Raw genomic sequence first — 16072 nt, 5'->3', positions numbered from 1 at the left:
ACACGATAGAGTGAGAATTAAAGTCTGACGTAATACAAAAATAATTGGATATGCCAGACATTACAGTGTAGCAATCATGACTGAAAAAACGGGTAAACTTAAAATGCGATTATCTCGAAATATCATTCTTACGCGAAAATTTCGTACATGACAGTTTGGATGACCGCCAACAATGTGGTAACCCCTGCCCCTCTGTCTCTGTTCATTTGACTGGTACATTGAGTCAGCGATGTCCCCGCCAGTCAGACAAATGACTAGGAATACATGTGCATGTCATGGACATAAGAAAAACCAAATGTGAATACATACAAAAACCCCAACAAACTTGTGTTCTAGCTCTGCAGTTACAAATGGATTGTTACAAAATTATAGTGCAGGGAACAATTAGGCGTAGTGTCAATAATGCTAAGTATTTTCAGAGTGAATCAATTGCAATATGAAATAAGCAACCACGTTGTGTGAACCATGCTGGGTGTACCATATATTAAATCTATAGGGCATGTCTGTTATTGGTAGGCAGAAGGTTAAATTTATGAACCGCCAAAAGATTAGATGATCACCTTCTTCTTAACCCATACCCTGCAAGATTGTAAACTCCATATAGGCTTTGTACAGGCCCCACAAGGTTCCAGCATGGAAGGATGTAATTCAGAGGTGTATTAGAGACAAGTTAACATCTACTCTGGATAAACACCACATTATCACAGAAATCAATGCATTTGAATGGTTAGGATTGATTAGTCTCAGTATTTCTTGTTCTTGCCTTTTAGGGGTTGCACACATGTCTTGCTGGTAAAATTCTTGCAAATTGATACAGTAAGACTGAAGTAAAACAAACTAATTTGATCCCTATATTTACCATTTTTGTCATTGACTTCTCAAGTTTCTTTAGTTGAAATCACAGCACACTCATTATCAACTCCCTAAATGGTAGATATTGTACATAAAGTTGTACAATAGATATATCATGTCTTGTGGGAATGTGCATGTACATGCATGGTTAGGAGTGTAGTCTTGGATGGGTCAATGTCTCTGCATCAAATGCTCTTATAGATTTTACTTAGCATGCATGCATCTATATACATACATATACTTTATTTACCATCTTTTTCTTTATCTACTTAATCTTTATCTGTTTATCCATCTATCTCTCCTTCTGACCACCATTGTACCCATCTTTCTTTTTTTCTGTCTGTCTTGCCCTCCTTTCATTAACATATTCAGTATTGATTATTACAAATAGGCAAACATGTAGATATTGCTTAAAAATGTGTGCATTTATGTTCCGCTGAAGACAAAACCTACCATCAAAGCTTTTGAGCAATCTACAGTCATAGCATTTACAGCATTCTCCAAACAGCATTCAAAGCATCCAATGTCGCAGAACCACAGTGTAGTCGAGTCTGAATAATAGACAGCTTTATGCAGCATGTGATATGTCATATGATGGTGATCATATGTGCCGCTGGTTCGGTCTTCTGTTTTTCAAATCAGCAGTCCTGTGTGACTCTCTCTTTGGATGAAACCCTTTGCCCAGTGACCCTCCCTCCCCATCCCTGACCCAAAGGCAGCCCCCCTCCCTCCCTCCACCACGACTGACCAATCACGGGCCGGCGTTGTTGGCCTTTCGCCCAATCGAGTGTGGAGATGGTCGCTGATGCGTGGAAGGCCGAAGATACTGGGAAAACCTTGTGGTCTCTCCCATTCCCCTCTCTCTCTTGTACACGTTCGGTCGTCATCAGAACGAGTTTTTTTTTTCTTCGTGAATACGATTAAGATTAGAAAGTGTTGGCTTATATCTCTGAACCCATTGAGGACTGGCTGATTTTACTGCAACACACATTTCCCATAGACACCTGCCCGAGTATACTCAGACTCGCCTTCAACGGGTTAAATATCTTATTTACTCTTACTGGGGAAAAGGAGTTCAGTGTGTCATTTATGAAAACGGGGTGTGTATCTGTAAAATGTTGATGTTTTCAAGTTATCGCCATGTCCTGACCTTTAGAGTGTTCTGCCAGGTCAGTATGAAAACTGTGTCACAAGAGACAAATTACTTCGAATAAAAGAACAGATATGGAAGAAACATACCAGTGGATATTTGAGTTTTAATCTTACAATGAAGAAAAGGACAAAAAGTTAGCTTTGCATGTGATTGAATCTTCTGTAGCATGCAGTTTACAATACAACATCTGCAATTTGATTCCACAGCAGGCATATTCTCGTATTTTATTTACTTTGTTTTTCTTCTGTGCTATGATATAATAGTGTTGTGTTTTTCATGAGTAGTGTTTTCATTACTGTTTTATTGCTGATGGGTTATTTCAAATGCATTTTAATCTCCCAGAGAAACATCTGCAAAAATTTGTCAAGAACAACTTGCCTTGAGGGAAACTGCTCTTTTCTATCTCTATGTAATTGTATATATACATGTGTGTGTATGTGTGTGTGTGTGTGTGTATGTATGTCTTGAGGCGAATACTTGAGTAATTGTGAAATTGGTAGTTGTGATGCATTTAGAGGGTTTTTACAAATGTGTAATGCAAACTGATTTCATTTGGTTTATCTCGTCAGTACGCTTATTTTTTTGTCCTTATGTAAATATAAATATACGTAGGTGTTCTTTTCTTTTTTTCCTTTTTGCTTTTGGCGAATACAAATAAAGGGTTTTGTTTAACTAGCTGACAGGTGTTTACACAGTGTCAAAACTTTGACGTGGGGTATAATAAAAGGGGAAAGCATGGCAACGTACATAGCAACAGATGCAAGCTGTGGAAGGGAAGGGGCAATTTGTAAAGAAGTGACTTTTTAAGGAGTGTGGACGGCAATTAAAAACAGACTTTGCAAAGCTACATTTGGGAAAGTGGAATAGAGGGAGAGTACAAGGAAGAAAAAATGAGAAGATGAATAGCAAGAGAAAGAGTATGTAAGATAGGGAAAAATAAAGATGGATGATTGTAAATCATGAGTGTGCAATATCCTGAAGAATTGAAGATATTGTACCAGGAGCAACAACAATGAAGGGATTATCAGATGAAGCTGAAATGGAGCATACTTTATTAGCACATTCCATCCATGATTAATGCCAATTTTCAAAGCAGTAGCATTAGTTATTAGAGTTGAAAGTGCACCGGGTTTGTAATAAATGAAAAGAGGACTCTATAAAACGCACCTAATCACACCATTCTACAAAAGAAGTGTGCGAGAAAGACTGGTAAAAACACAATTTCCTGTTCGTTTTTTATCTCAAACTTTAGCATGATAAAGAGGAAGACTTGCTCTTTCAGAAAATATGAAAAACTCAAGATCAGCTAGGTTGACTCGTTTCATCTATTTTCAGTCCTCAGACAAAATCAGTGCGTGTGACTTTTTGCTGGTTCTGTGATGCACGGTCACAAATAGAAAAGATACAGCAGGAGGAAGTGAGATCATGAATGAGAGAGAGACACAGAGCTGATAATAGGTGCTTGAGGATCAAACACCTGATTATTTTTTCCACCATGATGCGGCAATTAATTCCACCCCCCCCCCCCCCCTCCCTGGCTGTATGGCAATTAGTTATAACATCTATTTATATCAATGACTTTTTTGGGGAATCATGTGATGTCTGTTTCGTAGAAATTTGCTCTGGATGTGACAGTAAGTGATGAGATGTAGGCTTCGAGGCAGCACATATAAATTTGTGTTTGTCTCCCGTTAATGGACCGAGAGTCATTTTTTTAACAGGACACGGGGATTGTCTCGACTAATTGGTTTTGAAATTCACCTTCAGCAATGTCTGCATGGATAATGTCGTCAGCTGAGAATCGATTTTTATGAAATGAAAAGTTTATTTGATCAAAAGTGGGGAGATTTATAAAGCATTGTTCCAAATATCTGGGAAAATAGTGCCCTTGTGGTTTTGGATTTTTGATATTTTATTGAAAATGAAAATAAATTAAAATTGATACCAGAGTGAAGAGGAGATTGAGTTCTACAATGTGATACCAATGATTTAACCCCCCCCCCCAAAAAAAAAAAAAATAAAAATAAAAATAAAAAAAAATGCAATAACGCTCGTTTGGTTCTCAGTTGAGGACGTAATCCTTGAAGATTTTTTTTTTGTGGAAAAGCTCTCTTTCACAAAAATGGAAGTCAATTTTGTCTGGCCTGAAAGTATTTGTATTAATACATTGCACTGGCATTCCAATGCACCTCATGATGAATATTTGAGAGTCCAGACTTTTCACTGTGAAGTATTGCACAGCAACTGAAACCTGTATACTTATGGTATGCAGACAAACCTGCCTTAGCAGCCATCTTTGTAGAGAGGCCACCTGCCCTATACAGCCACGTAAAAAATAGCCCCTCTTTAAAAGTCGGCTCTATTTTGTTGGTAAAGCATCTAAGATGCATTCATGCACACAGTTATTCCCATTCATTTCCTCACCTCAGCTAATAACCCAGTTAACCCATTGAGGACAGACTGATTTTGCTACAACACACATTTCCCATAGACACCTGCCTGAGTATACTCTTAACTCGTCCCAAACGGGTTAAAGTCTTCTGATAGTAGCCAAGTGGCACATCTTAGGTAGATGGTAAAATATTGGAATGACATTGGGAAGATAATTGATATGGCCCGCGCATGGGATGAAATTCTATGAGTGTTTCAAATCACTTCACCTGTAAATTTTGCTTTCACTTGCACAATGTTAATTCATCAGTGCTTAATCAATGTCAAAACAGTTAACAAATAATACATTTTAGGATGCAAAGCACCCTTGATACAGCTTGTGTTGGCCTCTGGCCTTCTTATTTAGGCAACACAGCTTTTGATAAAAATGGCAATGCAATATAGCTGATATAACATCACAAAGGGTACTAGCAGACTAATATTTATACCGGTGGTCAGAGTTGGTGAGGTGCTTCACATTTTCAAATAATGCATTTGTAATCATGTGTCGGAAACACACTTCTCAATGTGTTTAGAGCTTAATTACCCAGTGTTCAGTCTCAGCAGTTAATCTCCCTGAATGAATGGTAACTGCAAATGATATTCCATACCACAGTCACATCACAAACCTCAATGATCTGTCAATAAGCATGCCTCTCTCAATACACTTACTGTACATGTAAAAAGCATGAAAGCATATGTGACCCGCTACAACAAAAGGATCCTAAAGTCACTGACGGGTGAGCCGAGAAAATCGAGTTTGAAGTCAGATCATCAAAATCCATTAAAACGTTCGGATTTCTGTTTTTGACATAATTTTGTAGTGTAATGTATCTTCTATCATCTGCCGACATTTCGAAGCTAAATTATCAAAGGAAAGGCAAGAATATAGCATTTTTTCTGGGCCATGATTTTCCGACTTTCAACCGAAGATTTGGATTTAGCGTCGCAGCTAGACTCCGCCCCTAGCAAAGAGGGAGTAATCTCATTGGTCAGTGCGTGGAATCCTGGTTACTGATTGGTTGTCCGTAGACCGCTGGCGCTAAGCTTGAATGAACATCGCGGAGATTGCTAGGAGCGTACCTTCTATTGTCAAACGGTGAAAATTGTCTTACTTCCCCTTGATCATGATAGCGTCGGAAGGAAAACTTTGAAGGTGGTTTTCTCGAAACGCTGATTTCTTAAACCACTCGACATGCGCTAATAAAATCATTGATATCTCCGCAGCCGAGTACTTGTATGAGTCATGTTATATATGACATTAAAGCAAAAAAGTAAGGGAATAATGTCATGTCATTTTCAGAAAATTGTCCTCCCCGACTTTTGGATCCTTTTGTTGCAGCGGGTCACATATGTATGCATGACTCGTCCCTGGTGGGCAGGTGTCTATGGGAAATACATGTTGTAGCAAAACCAGCTTATCATCAACAGGATACTACAAGGCCATACTAATCCCTACCTTGACAATGGTGTCTTTGAGTTCATCCCTTTCAGATTGCAATTAAGTGTCCAGAATAAAAAACAAAACTTTTGTTTTCATATATTAGAACACTCCTTAAACATGTGCCTGGCCAAACACATGGCTTGAGGAACATGTTTTGAGGAATGTGATTCAAGTTTGCGTTACAGCACGAATATACAAAATGTGATTGATGAGCATAAGACTTTATTTGGAAACATATTCACAGATGATTTTTTTTTAAAATAGATGAAAATGTGAAAGTCCTCCTCTTTCTGAATTGAATTGCACAAGCCAACAGTAGTGGGAATGATAGATTGCCAGTGTGGGACCATCCCGGGGGCGCTGTGCGCTCTTCTTGAGGGTAAATAATGGCCCCCTTTTCAATCTTCCTCCCATGCAGTTACTCAAGGGAAGGGGAGGGGGGAGGGGAGGGGGAGGGGGGAGGGGGTGGGAGCTAGGGATGAAGGCAAAGGAGACTGAGAATAGAAAGAAAAATGTACTTTATTTTTTTTAAGTTATTGGGATGAGGAGGTGAGGATTTGGAGGGATGAGGCATGAAAAAGGGAGACAAAGAATTAAAGTAAAGCTTCATGAAATAAACTAACGGAAATGTTTGTAATATTGAGTTGGGTGAATTTATGCTTCACAATAACTCATAAACCTACAACTCTTTGGTGCATTTGTTATACAGTCAAACCTGCCTGAGCAGTCACCTGTCTATAGTGACCACCTGCCATATATGGCCACGAAAAATTCCCTCTGAGAGAAAAGCCGTGTAAAAAACCCCTGCCTATAGTGGCCACCTGTCGATAGAGACCAATGTTTTCGTTTCCCTTGAATTAATACTTTAGACATGTTTGACTGCATATGATGTCATGTAGTGGTATGATGCCGAATGTGTCATACGCTTATTTCATCTTGGGAGCCACAACACAACCCAAGCAACACACACATCTGCCAAACAGACAATAAACCTGCAGAAGACTAAGTATCGGAAGCTCCGACTAATCCATCTGGCATCCACCGGTATGACAAAATTTGATTGATTTCCTAAATGAAAGACGGTCATTGAACACTATTGTTTGTACTATACCAAAGACTGCTAACACCAGTTGCTCAAATTTTAATCTTTGCTGAATTAGCAACAGAATATCAGAAAGTAGATGATGGATATATCTGATTGAAGCTAATGTCGGGCAATATAACTTTTTGTACGAGTCAATGAGGATTTCTCTAATTCGTCAAATCTGATTAGAGTTTCTGCACTCTGATAACTAGTGCCCGGTAAAAAAAAGAAGGGATGAATGATTATGCAAATGAGTTCTTTGAACTGTATGGATAAAGCGTCGGAAGCATATTTGCCATGTAAACATGTGATCGCAGTACGGCAGGAAAGAGTGGTGGTACTTCATTAGGGGTATCTTGCCAATCATTACCCAAAGATGAGGGGGTAAATCGACAGCTCGATTGCCCGGTGAAAATTAACAGTTAGTCATTTTTAGAGAAGGAGGAAAAAAAAGCAGAATGAAAAATGGCTTTCTAGGCCTCATGTGATATGCAGAGTGAGGCCAGGAACTGAGTTGAGGGTTTGTGGATGAGAGGGGCGGTGAAAGGGCGGAGAAGACAAATCCTGCCGTTTTCTTTTGTTTCTTCTTTTTTTTTCTTCTTTTTTTTTATATACTTGTTCTAATATTTGTTCTGTTCTGTGTACTCAAGATTCTCCTGTCATCTTGAGTTGAAAAAAAAAATAAATCAAACAGCCAGTGATGAGACTAATCTAAGTCAATTTGGTGTCAACCGGCACAAAAGATTGCTGGTGATAATATCCAAAACAAACACAGGGAGGGCTACTCAAATGTAGATCAAAAGTCACTGAAATATGGCTGTCCAGAGTAGAGAGGACATGAACAATGATATCATTTGTATGAGTATTATTTATCCCAATAGATCTTTCATGCCACAAGTGTAATTTGCTGAATGAGTAAGGATTTTAGATGTGTTCTTACAAACTATTGTACACACTGCATTGAATACCACTATTATACACATCAAAACCAGTTGGGGGTTGAACTGAATATTTGTATATGATACTCTCTAAAAAAGAAAGAGTGAATTTTCACTCGATTTTCACTCCCCTTGGTAGTGACGTCAAGGATCACTAGAAGTGGAGTGAATTTCGAGTGAACAGAAATTTCACTCCAAAAGAGAGTGAAAAAAGACGGAAATGTTTTTGCTGGGATGTTCACTCCTTTCTCACTCTAAATTCACTCCTGAGGTATTTCACTCTTTTGTCAGTCGTTTTTCACTCCTTTCTCACTCTCAATTCACTCCTATTGTATTCACTCTTCTTTAACTCCGGAGGTTTTTCACTCCTTTTTCACTCTTTTTTTCAATCTTTTTTCAATCCCAAACGGAATTACACTCTACATGAGCACACATCTCTATCACCATTGATCACAGCATTCAGTGCACTACTTATTCAACCCTGGAAGAAAAGTGACAATATAGTGATGAATTTGGGAATAATCTAGGTGGTCTGGAGCCATTTTTGGAATAATGAATACCAATCAAACTAATACAAACAAAAACAGCAAGCAACTTTCATAATACAGATATTTGTTAATATTAATGCATGTATTTAGAAGCCAACGATCCACCACTGGTAGCCCAGTGCATTGCCAACTTTGTGTTCCAGTTTTGAAAGTAATTCTTACCCGAGCTGGATCAATACATGAAACTGAATAAATATAAGCTAGTAATCCAAATGGCTGTTGTTTCATTCTTTCTTATCAATTTATTCTTTCTTTAAGTAGCATTGAGGGGGATATAAGAAGATAATGTACTAATGCTACGCATGTTATGTTTTTTTTTTTTTTTTTTTTTTTTTTTTTTTAATGAGCTGAATCTCTATAATATATGTGTGATGTCCACTGGATCACCTGAAATTTAAGAAAAAAAGGAATATTCCTCTTGAAATATCTAAACTTCAACTGCAGAGCAGTACACCATTACAAACAGTCTTCATGTGCTGAGTATCTGGTTTTCCATGAATTATGTGGCCAATAATAATTATACATATTTTTATCATTTAAGAACAACTGTCACCATAATCATCACAAGGTCCCTGTAAATATGCTATTCTAGCTGTCATTCCCAAAGCTCTACAAATGGAGAGTTTGTTTGCAAAACTGCTAAGTCCATATGTGCCAAATGGAGATATTTGCGATTAAAGGTCAAGAAAAATAAAGAGAATAATAAGAAAATGTTTGCTTCTTTTGATCATAACTTCAAAAATGTACCTTTATATGTAGTGACCAATATATAATTTAAAAGGTATTATTTTGTACTTTATGACAGAGACCGTACTTCAAAATCTTTAAAAATGGACATATCGGTTTTTGCGAACAAACTCTTCAAATATCAACATCACACATTTCCCTGAAAATATGCCAAATTCATGAAGTTTGTGCAAAAGTGAAAAAATTTACAAGTACCCTTCCTGAACATGTTTAATTTTCGACTACAAGTGAATATAATTATTGCATGTTCAATGATAAGCTACAAAAGACTTGCAAAGTATAGTCACCATTATCTATATTATAATACAAAAACAATTACACATGTAGTAGGGATTGTGATTGCTTCGAAAAATTGACAAAAATACAAAAATTTTCAATACTGCATGGTTAATCAAGTTTGGATCCTCTGTCATGTAACACAGTGATGCTCTACAAGTACATTGTATAAATACCTAAACATACTCGATCAGAGAAGCATGGTCTTGACTTTAAGTAGGCTTTAGGTGGGGTATTTATGTAGATGATAGAGCCAGAGGGGGGCCTCCCTGGAACCCCCCAGACCTCGGCCATCAACCGTGCGATCATTACAAAATCCACACACAAATTGCCTGTGACATAATCTATAAAACGGTAATGTTGATTTTCAACAACAACAAAAAAAAGTACCTTGGCTAAATTATGCTAATTTGAGCATGAAATCAGACCATTTGCCATAACTAAAGTTCCAAAAAGGCACATTTTTTGTTTTTTGTGTATATATTCTTTCTAGTGTCCATAGCAAATGAAAGAGAAAAAACTGTGCCATCAAAAAATTCTGAAGTATTTATTTTCTTTTTCTATTTACTCATGTATTTCTTTGTTTCTTACTTTTTGTTTTTCATTGCCTTTTCAATGAAATTTGTCAGCAACACGTCCAGCATGAAAATATTCATGTTATTGATTACAATCAATAACCCCCCAAAATAATCATGCCTTCATGAAATTTGGCATGGAATGTCAAAGGGAAGGAGGGCTCGTACCCCCCCCCCCCCCTCAACCGGGCCTACTATTTATGGAAACAGAATTGCAATCAATACAGTTGACACAACATGTATCATATCATTGATCTTCTTCACCTAAATAAGGCATCATTGTACAATATTGAACACTTGTAATCCTTCCGAGTTTTGCCAGATGTAGCAACAACTAATGCATGCAAACTGAATTTCTTATAGGGTGATTTCATGTGACGTCATGTTGGCCACCATAATGGTGGCTTCCATAGCAAAGGCGATCAATATTCATTTATGCATGCCTCTCTAACAAAGGTGTTCTTTTGCCTTAGGTTTCCCTGAAGTAAACATTGCTGCAGCTTTTGTATGCAGTCGTGATTTCTAGTCGGTTTAGGCAATTGACTTCACTAGGCTGCGTTCACATAGAAGTATACGGTATTCGCTATTCGCTATTCGGGCACCCAGTACACCATCACCCGCACCGTCAACTTGCCATCCCATGCAGTGAGGATTTCTTCCTCCTACATCCCAGCAAATCTTATTAACAATTTCTAAACTGCATCAGAATGTCAGTCTACATGCTTATTTTTGCTAAAGGGCAAATCCAGACCAAAATTGTCCCTATTTCATAAACGAGAGACGGTATACGCTGCAAGAAAATCGAACAAGCTCATTTCCCACTTTGCTATACTATTCTATGCTATTCGGTACATTCAAATAGTGCCCTCTTATGTGAACCGGTGTTAGGAAATCCTATTGTTCGATTCAAGCTATTCGCGTGCCTTGAAAACGAGCCCCAAATACCCAAATAGTATACTTCTATGTGAATGCAGCCTTATGGTGGGCAATTGTGACATCACTGCTAACACTCTATAAAATATGATTGTCAATTGCAGGTTACCTTAATAATTTGTTACGAGATCAAGGGAAGAATTATCCATAAGTTTGACTTGGCACATTAGTGAACTAATCTATTTAACTCCATCTACTCTAATGCCGTGGATTTATCAATGATGGGCTGCAGATGTTTCGTGGAAAAAGAAGTTGAACCAATTGAGCTTCTACCCACAAGTTTTTCAAAGTACAGTACATCAATTACATAAAGGTGAAAATGTACAAAATAACTCTGGGTCCCGTAACCCTAGGGATCAATGATTCCCATCAATTTTGTTTCATTTTTTAAAAAGATTTTTCCCCCTACTCCAAAGAAGATGGATGCAATAAATTTGAGCACATGCATATTGTACTGCATCAATGCTAATCAAAGGGGTGACAAACGTATGTGGTAACTTAATCACAACATGGAGACATGATCTTCATCCGAAGAGCATGGATGACCATTGGAAGATTCTACTATTTAGCTGCTATTTGTAGCATTCCCCCCCCCCCCAAAAAAAAAAAAAAAAAAAAAAAATGAGGGAAAGAAAAAAAATTACATGCGAGTGTCTGTCAACAGTTTTCTCTCTTGAATATCAGACCATAAAAAGGTTTTATTAAAGCAAGTCAGAATTGCCTGGAGAGAAGGGGGTGCTTAATCATGAGCGCAGCAAGATTCGTATCATGCGGAATGCCAAGCTGTGTGTGGCCAAACATTCTTTGATATGCTTGGAACACCTCACAGATGAATGTATTGATTAACATGTGGCCATGAAGAGGATATTTTTTTTACTATTTAAGTCAAAACTATTTTCAGTTACTAGTATATACAACAATACACAATTTAAAACATTAACAATCACACATTCTATGCAACAAACTCTTTTCGTCGGCAAGCCCAGTTCTACTTTTAATGTTGAAGTGCTGCAGTACATCCTGGTAACAGCTTCATGCTAAACTACCGCTGAGCCTGATGAGGCTGACTCTTCAACAAGAATGTAAGTTCCAACGTCAGAGGAGCATATGCTGTATCTCAAAAGAGGAAAAAGCAAGGGTATTTAGACCTACACACCGATGGTAGCTGTCTCTTCTCACTGGGCTTCTAATCTAACGTTGGAATGGTGCTCGGTCAATGGGCTTGGTGAGAGCTGCAACTACTCTCTCTCTCTCTCTCTCTGCCTGAGGTGATGTGTGGTGTCATAGCTCCTCAAGGTCTTCAAACGATACTCAATGAATCCATGATCCTTGCCATACAGGTATACTCCTGAAATATAAAAATGCATTGTAAGTCAAAGCTTTTTCTTGAGTCTCAACAAATTTGACTTTGGCACAGAGTTGACTATAACTGATGAAGATCTGATAGCAGTAGAAATACATGTAGTGGCATTCTTATGGAAGAAAACGAGAATAGGTTTATTATAAATGAACGGCGCAACTGGCATGTGGAACTTAAGTTACATTACGTTACGTTGAAGTTAACGTTCATCGAACCCAAGTCATGGAATCAGGCCAATCTGCACACAACTTTATTAGACATCTATGAGAAGGTACATCACAATCCCCACATTGCCTGTATATTTGCACAATGAGTTTATTAAGAAATAGATGCAATTTCCCTGTAAAGGCCATTTTTTTTTTTTTTTTTTTTTTTGGGGGGGGGGGGGGAGGTCATGCCCATAATCTGAAAAACTTTGGGTCCTTGCCCCCTAACTAAACAAGGATGATCAACTCCTCGTTTGGTTGCTTAATTCTGTCCACTAGCTCTTGAGAAAAGTTGAAAATGTTGAAGTTTTTGCAAGCTAGATGAATAAGATACCATGTATGTCACTTAATCTTTCTGCTAAAGAGGGCTAAAAAAAAGTTGTAGATTACATAAACTTAGGAGTATAAACTTACATGTCCTTTTGCATCTTGTGTGGTGTCTCACAAAGTGGGGTACTGCATCGCAACTGCCTTGGCCACAACATCCTTTGCTCACTACTTGGTATCTGAATTTAAAAAGAAAGCAAGAAAAATGTTAATCATATTCTACGACGCAAAAATAAAAAATTTGGCCCTCATTTTAATCTTTTACGGGGCTGAACTATTCTTATGTTTTTTTGTTCTTGGCATTAATTTCTATTGCTATTCAGTACCACTGTTTCAAGTACATTTATTGCTACTTGAGCCAGATATCAGTTAATACATATGAACATTTCATGCAGATAGGTTAAGTGTGAATGTGCACAGTTAGTAGAAAAATTTATACAAGATGTGATTATCCATTGAACTTCATGGCACATCAACTCCCACTTTTTTTATTAATCATTGTGATGATTAAATCATAAGTATTGGGACTATTATCAAATCAATATACATGTGGCCCGATGGGGCTACCACGAAAATAAGTCAGCGTGGAGTCTTGTACGTACACTCTGTTTACATGTTTTATACAAGTATACCAGTCTTTATTTTTAAATCTATAACCATCACTTCATTAACAATGTTACACTTACCGGTCCATTCTACTTTCTTTCCTTTTTTTTTTTTTTTTTTGGGGGGGGGGGGGGGGGGGGGGCAAATTTTAGTCTGCTTTTCTCTATACTTGAGAAGACCAAAAAAAAACAAACAAAACCAAATGAACAGGCAAATTACATGGTTATATATTGGATGGAAATGTACATTGTAGTACAAGACATGACAATGGGAAACTGGTATTCCAGACCAATTTTCAAATTATAATAATGATATATGAATAATAATAATATTCTACATAATTGAACTTACGCTGTACAGTTTTCTGCTTCCATTTTCAACAACAAATATGCTGCAATGATCTTGATGTGCAGATGTCTCCTCAGAACAGTCAGAACTCCTTCCCTCAGCTTTTGAAGTATCTCTTCCCCCTTGAAGTGATGTGTGTGTTGAATTCCTGGGCAAATAAGTAAAATTTAATGGTTTTATGAATACCAGGTAATACAAATGGCATGAGGATAGTAGGTTCCTCCAGTTTACATTATAAACTTGAAGAGCAAAATCATTTAACATACATATTTGACATAAGCAACAGCTCTACTTTCAAATACACAACTCAAGACTGACCATAACATGGTTTTCACTTCTGTCGATACGGCAAGTACACGGTACACGTTTTTCTTAAATACAAGTACTAACCTGCAAGACATTCATTGTCAGAGGGAAGGACAGCTCCAAAACTGCTCCATGAAGTATCTTGAAAATCATTTCTTCAAACACAATAAAACCAACCAAGCATTCAGTCTCTTAATGTAGCCTCTTATGTAATTACTAAGACTCTAGAATGTAAAATAAATATAAATCAATTTCAAACTAGTCTCCCTTCATTACTCATTGTGGAAAACAACAGAATAGCTTACAGCAGGGTTAATGCAATGGAAGTCCATATCTCAGAGGCTCCTTCGCTGATGTTGGCCCGGTGTTTCCAGCATTCGTCAACCCTGAATTCAATGGCTAGTCGTTGTATGACCACATCTGGTACTTTGCAATCTGGTGATCTGCACCCTCTTCGTGTGACAGAGACTGTACAGCTATCAATATCTGTCTTTGTTCTCCAAATGATGACCCCTACACCGAGTTCCTTTAAATCACCATCACTCCCGAAGAGCTGTCATGTCTACGTCCTTATCTGGAGGAAAGTATGAAAACACAAGGTTCAGAAATGGATGTAGAACTCATTTCCACAAGACCATGCAGTTGTTTTGTCCACACAAATACTAAGTGAGCACCAATACAAAAGCTAGTAGGCCTATTACTTTTTTTTAGCTACATCAGCATATAATGTTAGAATTAAAGACCCAAAGATGATCTCTGCCAAATTTCAATACCTAAGGTCACCTGTAACTTTCATAAAAAACAATGTTGAAAATAGTACCAGTCATCGTCTGCTACAAGGGGATCGATCTCCATGATGTGTGAGCACGCTGATCTTCAGATAGAAGTGCGATGTCACAGTGGACCAACACTTAACACGAACAGTACACGCATCATACTTCTTACCTAGTACAGTATCACGACACATGACGTGGGAGCTAGTGTACGTGGTATTCTTCCTGCTGTTTGGATGCTCAAATGTAGCGGCAAATAAAAGTCCTTTTTACTACATACAGTGTATAATATAATGAACAATAATCATAAAAATCACCAAATTTCACCATTCTTTATTACCGTACTGATCGAGATCACCATCTCGTCTGGCAACACAGACCAGTGTCAGTGATTCGGCTGTCAACTCAACAATAGCAATGTAGAGTACGTGTCTGGCGCTAGGCGCTTCTAATGTATTGCTTTAATTAGCACAGCTCAGTAACAGTTAGGACCCTATAGACAGTATAAGTTCGATCTCTACACTCGACCACAGTAATCTCTGTGTGATGATATGCTTACGAATGTCAATTCAATGACCAACGACCAACGTTTCATTCATCACTCTTTTTTTTTTTTTTGTGAATAGTTCAAGCCCTAGATCCCAACGTGTACAATTAAAGTGTTGTCTAAAGACTCAACGTATTATTAGATCCCAACACCTAGCGTGTACCATCAGCTGAGTTTCGGCCTCGGATTCTAGCTGTTCGTAAGGTGTTCTAAATATGACCAGCCCCATATAGCTAACTGTGTACAAACCATTGTACCGTACATTAATTGTTCGAAGGAGCGCCAGTACGGGCCCGGGGTTATTCGTATAGAACCCTATTTCTAAAGGTAACTTACATAAATGGTCGTTTACGGAGAGGTATAATTAGATCGATCTATGGTTTGCTTACCTTCAAAAATGTGAATAATATCTCCGCCCCACTCAATTTGAAGACAGAAATTTTCTCCCGTCCATCACGACATCCAGGCTCAGATTCTCACGATTGCACTTACAGTGTACACGCACGTAAATCTGTGATCCTATGCATAATACACGCACAGCTAGCGTACAGCACGCAATTGCACACAGGGTCACAGTCCACGCACAGGCGACGCGTCGCTCTTCAGGCAAACCTGCCCG

General features: G+C 38.0%; 1 long non-coding RNA gene across 1 annotated transcript; it reads right to left on the bottom strand.

Annotated features, from left to right (window-relative positions):
* Positions 1 to 11890: 11890 nt before the first annotated feature.
* Positions 11891 to 14720, bottom strand: LOC139741843 (uncharacterized). The gene is made up of 4 exons (XR_011711644.1): positions 14439 to 14720; positions 13831 to 13975; positions 12961 to 13052; positions 11891 to 12328 (listed from the first exon to the last, which is right to left on the bottom strand). It is a non-coding gene; the product is annotated as an uncharacterized lncRNA (long non-coding RNA).
* Positions 14721 to 16072: the final 1352 nt, after the last annotated feature.

Source organism: Diadema antillarum, unplaced genomic scaffold (genome assembly GCF_040938485.1).
Source record: "Diadema antillarum isolate AM-2024a unplaced genomic scaffold, OU_Dant_1.0 seq00000956_RagTag, whole genome shotgun sequence".
Taxonomy (NCBI): domain Eukaryota; kingdom Metazoa; phylum Echinodermata; class Echinoidea; order Diadematoida; family Diadematidae; genus Diadema; species Diadema antillarum.
Note: the sequence above shows the minus strand (reverse complement) of the source record. Positions and strands in the feature narration are given on the sequence as shown.